Raw genomic sequence first — 6,113 nt, forward strand, 5'->3', positions numbered from 1 at the left:
TCCCTCCCTCCCTCCCTCCCTCCCTCGAGGTTCTACGCTGGCCTATCTCAGGCAACCGGCTCTTAGGCTCACCTCTTGGTCCACCTCTGTCCCAGCATGAGCTGGGAGAAATCTCCAATAGAGGCAGATTCGGGAAAAGTCAAGGGTTAACAGGCAAGGAGAAATCCAAGGACAGCAGGAGTAATCTGGGAAGGCTTCACATAAGAGGGGGTATGGGACTGAGCCTTGAAGGACAGGTAAGTGTGGGAACAAGAGTGCCATTGAAGCAAGTGTGAGCCAGGCAAGGGGAATCCCCTGGAAGATCAGAGGATGAAACTGTGGAGCCCTAAACCTTGAATACCGCCAGCTCCGGCCCTGCTTACACCCTCAAGGCCCTCAGGGTCCTGATGCAACCCACTCCCTCCAGGTTCCCCTCCAGGGCCCCTCTCACTGTAGGCTGCACGTGACCTCACCAATGCCCCCGCCCTCTCCCAGCCCTCATGCACAGCCGTCCTCTTTCCTTTCTGCCTGAAATGCCCTCCACCTTTGACAGGTGTGCCGTACAGGTGTGCAGGCGGCGCCAAGCCCACACGCCTGCATGCCACTAAACACAGTTTTCGGAATAAAGAATGTTGTACTTTTTCTCCGAACAGTAAAATGCTATTAATTCTTGTCGTTCGAAAGTTTTAGAACGAGTGAGGACAAACGTCACACTTGCTCCCCCCCACCCCCAGCCTTGATTCCCGTGAGTGTGCTATCACAGGCGACTCTGGAAACCACCGTTTTTCACCCCAATACCAAGACGACCTTTCACCAACAAACGCCTTCTCCTAATGGCCATGCGTACAAATCCACAGGAACTCTGTTTTCTCACCTTATGAGGCGAGCCCTCGCTTGTTTCTACTCTGGTCACAGGAAGCACCCTCATCCAGGCATTTCCCTGCCTCTGTCGTTAGGCTCCTTAGAAAAGGCATGTGCAAAAGCTGGTCCACGCTGCCTTATGACCAGGCCACGTCTATCTGTGCTGCCAAAAGCGGACAAACGGAACCCATTCTCCAAACCCAGGCCAGCATTAGACTGTACCTATCATTTCTGATGCCTAAAAGGTGATGCAAGACTCATCACCTGTGTGTGCGTGTATGGGTGTGTGTGTGTGTGTGTGTGTGTCTGTGTGTGTGTGTGTCTGTGTGTCTATGTCTGTGTGGTTTAACACAGGTGGTGTCATGCATGGTGTGCGTGCAGTTCCACAAATGGCTTTTCACACCCAATAAGTCTTTCCCTCCTTTTCTGGCCATAGCCGGGTTAAAGACAAAACAAAACAAATGAAAACACCACTGGGCTCCTCCTCCAGGAGGGCTCCCATCCACCAGAGGCTACCATCAATCACCCTCCCAAAGAGGTTGTCCTAGCCCTACCCGCTGGCCCACTTGAGCCTGCTCCACACCCCCACTGTACCCAGCCAAGCCTCCCTGTGGTTCTGCTGCACCCAGCAAAAGGCACCATTCAGGCCAAACCCTCTCTGCCTGGGTTATAATTTCCTGATTAGCCACCACCGTCACCACCCTCTCCGCACACACTGATTGCTTCCTGCGGGCCTCTCTCTCTCCAGGGCTCCTGGTGCCCCAGGACCAAGCAGACATCACAAGAGCCCCGCTTGGCATGGGGAAGGGGCCAAGGAACTAGCCAAGCCAGATCTGTGTGCGTCCCGCTTCCTCCCTCTCCCAGCCAGGCAGGCCAGACTCAGAAGAAATCATGGCTTCAAAATTTCAAGTTCAAGAAATAGTTTTAATGAGAAAGAAAAAGGTCACTGTGCTCCACCAGAACAAAGGGGTGCGTGTGTGGCCCGTGCTCAGATACCGACTGCCTGAATGCTGATCTTGGCTTCGTGGCTCTCACTCAGTGCCAGCTTGCCCACCTATAAAACAGGGCTGAGGATTGCTCCGGAGGCAGCTGCGTGCAGAGCACTGAAGAGCCAGGCAGGCTGGCTTACAACACTGAGTCCTCACTTGTGCAACCTTGCACAGATTGCATCACCTCTTTGAACCTCAGTTTTTCCACCTGCTTAATGGGAATCATGAAAATACCTGTATTCATCTTCTGCACTTAAATTTGCACATGTTTAGGTGACTGGTAAGTGGAAGTGCTGGCAAGCAGAGGACACGGTTTCCCCAGTCAGTAAAGCCAGAAAGCTGCACCTTTGGGCCTGGTCTGACCTCAGCTTGGGCTGCTCCTCCTCTGGCTCAGCATCAAGTTTTAAAGTTTTTTTGTTTTTTTTTTTACCTCAGGCCCCAGACCCCAGGCCCAAGCCATGTCTCACTCTGGGGAGGGGCCGTGGGGATCCTGCCCTGAGCCCCTCCCTCTCCCAAAGCCCATGGGAGCACAGGCCTCAGTCAGTCCTGCTTCTTCAAGCTAAGGAACAAACTTTTATTCCCCTGTGGCCTCTTCCACACTCCTCTTTGAGTTGACAGCTTCATTTTGCAAAAGCCAATCATGCTTGGGGCCGCCACCCTCTAGGATACTAAAGAAGGCTTCTGGGCCCAGCTGGAGGCTTAGTCCCTATTGTTTGGGTTGTTTGTTTTGTTTTGTTTTTTGCTTTGCGTTGTTTTTGAGAGGTAGGGCCTCTCTACATAGCCCTGGCTGTCCTCAAACTCACAGAGATCCACCTGCCTCTGCTTCCCAAGCACTGGGATTAAAGTCGTATACCACAGCACAGAGCTGCTTCCTTCTTCTTCCTCCTTCTCTTCTTCTTCTTTCTTTTTTCTTTTTCTTTTTTTTTTTTTTTTTTTTTTTTTTTTTTTTTTGAGACAGGGTTTCTCTGTGTAGCCTTGGCTGTCCTAGACTCACTTTAATGTAGACCAGGCTGGCCTGGAGCTCACAGTGATCTGCCTGCCTCTGCCTCCCAGAGTGTTGGTATTACAAGTGCGTGCCACCATGCCTGGCTGCACCCAGCCTTTTTGACAGTTCCCAGCTTAAAGAGACTCTTGTCTTATCTATCTATAATCTCTATTTTTCTCTTTATCTATCCCAATCTTAGAACCCAGGACCTCACTCACTCTCCGCCACTGAGCCAGAGACCTTTGCCCATGTCTTATCTATCTATAATCTCTATTTTTCTCTTTATCTATCCTAATCTTAGAACCCAGGACCTCACTCACTCTCCGCCACTGAGCCAGAGACCTTTGCCCAGAGGATCTTTAATGTAATCTCAATAAAATCCAAGCTGCACAGTCTAGGAGAATCACTGGGCTCCATTAAAAGGCTCCGTACAGCAACTAAACACTGGCAGTTGGGATTAAAGGTGTGTGCTACTGCCACAAGGTACAGTGGCACACACCTTTAATCCCAGCACTCAGGAGGCAGAGGCAAGCAGATCTCTGAGTTTGAGGCTAGTCTGATCTACAGAGGGAGTTCCAGGACAACCAGGGCTACACAGAGAAACCCTGTCTCAATCATCATCATCATCATCATCATCATCATCGCTCACATTTCCCAGAGACCATCAGGAAGGAATCCAAGTGTTAGCCCAGAAGGGCACCTCAGATCTCCATCGACCCCTTCCCTCCCTCCTGCCAGCTGTGTCAGAGCCAGTCTCCCCAACCTCAGCGTTTCCCTCTTCCTCTGCTCCCTTCCCCCAACTGCTATCCAGCAGATGTGCCAAGCCTACTGTCCACTCAGCCTCTCTGCTTTGCCCTTACCCTGGTTCTGCACCACAAAGGAGAACCAGGAGCTAGTCAAGGCCCAGGAATGTTCTCCTTCCAGCCCTGGCCTTGCATGCACAACACAGTTCTTCCGGGGCCCAACATACAAAGCCTCTAATAAAACTAAAACAGCATGTAGCAAAGTGCAGCATGGCTGACCAGGCACAAATAAATTCTCTCCAGAGAGGAGGTGAATAGGGGCCTGGAGCTGGTGTGTCAGTCACCCTGGATCCCTTCTTTCCTGCCCACATCTCCTTTCTGAGAAGGAGTTCAGTTCCCTTCTACTTCCCCAGTGCTTTCAGGGTTATAGAGCAAGCCCACGTGTGGCCCAGGGCAGAGGAGAAATAGGTACCGATCTGTGGCTCTGAGAGAGCGGTGCCCATCAACGGCTAGTTTGGTGCAGAGACTAACCAAACTGCGCTGTCTGCTTAAAGACACCAAGGCTGTTCCCCGTGTCTGGTTACCCAGTTTCAGAGGACCGATGGAGTAATGGAGATGTTCTCCACACCACTGCAACTGCTGGGGTCTGGGGGATAAACACAAAAGCAGAAGCGAAATCCCACTGCCTGCTTAGAGTCCACACCTTTCCTGCAGGAGCCAGGGCTGCTATGAGCACAGCCTGCTATGAGGACAAGTCTCAGGACAGCCCTGCTGGATCCCAGGGCTTGGGGCAGGGAAGAGAGTCCTACTTTCCACAGCCAGGCCTGGGCCAGCAGGACTTCTTCTGTCCCAGGCAAATCAATCGAAGTCTTGGCCAAGCCTGTTTGAGTTGGTGAGGGACCAAGTGGGACCTGCAAACTGCCAGTGTTTGCTCTGGAGATGGAGAGAGCCAAACAGAAACGTTGCTTTGGAGCTAGACGCCAAACAGCCATTGGTTTATTCTGCCGGTAGGGCTGGGCCAGCTCTGAGCGTGCAGCCCATCCCAGTTCTCTGCTCTCCAAAGCCTTCTTGTTGTCCTTAAAGGTAGCTTGCCAATGCACCCCACATCCGGAGACCTGCGTACCCCACATCCGATGACCTGTGGATCCTGGGCACCCTTCTGGATCTGGGGCCTAGAACTCCAGATGTGGCCTCCTGTTTTCACATTCTGAACCAATTCTATCTAGAGACATACTCACAGGGCCCTTTGTGGGTGTCTACCCTCTGTACCCTGCTCAACTTCCTCTCAGTCACCCTGCAGCCAGCCTTCCCAGCCCCTAACAAACCCAGGGCAGAGAGGACTGAGCACCAGGAAGCACCAAATCCTGGACTGGCAAGATTTTTTTCTTGTTCTCTTACATGTGTTCAATTTGGTACTTATAACCAGTCAGTTTCATTACACTTTGAAGCCATACCTGTGGCCTCAAAGGTGCAGACACCCTGTCTCCTGGCTCCAACACTGGGCACTCTCCAAGCAGGCCTTCCTGGCGCAGAGAAATTTTAATTCAGAACATGGCTTCTCTGGCAACAGAACACATCCAAAGACTTTCTAGGTCTGTGTGATCAGGCTGGATTACAGACATGCCTTTAATCCCAGGAGACAGAGGCAAGCAGACCTCTGGTTCAAGGCCAGTCTAGTATAGAGCAAGTTTCAGGTAAAGAAAAGCTTAGGTCCAGACATGGTGGTAGATGAGATGCCTTTAATCCCAGCAGTCGGGAGACAAGGGCACGAAGCTCTCTGAGTTCTAGGCGATACTATTCAGGCAGTTCAGTTGAGTCAGTGACTTGAGAGGCAGTCCATTTCGGCTGAATTCATGGCAGTTCAGTTCATGGAATTCAGGGGCAGTTTCACTGGGAGAGTTTTTACAGAGACAGGTTGAAGAGAGAACAAGCTAGACACAGGTGAAGATAGAATGACCAGAGAATGAAAAGGAGGCAGAAGATTATAAGATTTCCAAAGTTAGTATGAGGCCAAGCGGAGCAACGCAGTCACAGGCAGAGAGAGAAGCCAGATTGAATCAGTCAGCTAGGAGAAGAGTTTGAGCCAGAACAGCTGAGTTGAACCAGCCAGCAAGAGTTCAGAAAGAGCTAGAAAGGGTGAGTTTATTCAGCAGAAAGTCTTAGAGGCTGAAAACATTCTAGGCCTAGAGAAGATTGTGCAAAGTCTAGATGCTTTCAGGACTGGCCTTAGGTTAGCAGATGGAGGCAATAAGAGAAGACAATTAAATCAGTCAAATAAAAGACACTTTGACATCCTGGGACAAGTTTTTCATCTTTTTGTTCACTTCAAAATACCTGGGGAGCCGGGCAGTGGTGGCACACGCCTTTAATCCCAGCACTTGTGAGGCAGAGGCAGGCGGAGCTCTATCAGTTCCAGGCCAGCCTGGTACAGAGCAAGTTCCAAGATGGCCAAGGCTACACAGAAAAACCCTGTCTCAAAAAATAAAAATGCATGAGGAAATTCCCAAATTCCTCATCCAAATGGGATGGGAGCAGTGGGTGTGTTTACATGTTTCA

This window comes from Meriones unguiculatus, chromosome 3 (genome assembly GCF_030254825.1).
Source record: "Meriones unguiculatus strain TT.TT164.6M chromosome 3, Bangor_MerUng_6.1, whole genome shotgun sequence".
Taxonomy (NCBI): domain Eukaryota; kingdom Metazoa; phylum Chordata; class Mammalia; order Rodentia; family Muridae; genus Meriones; species Meriones unguiculatus.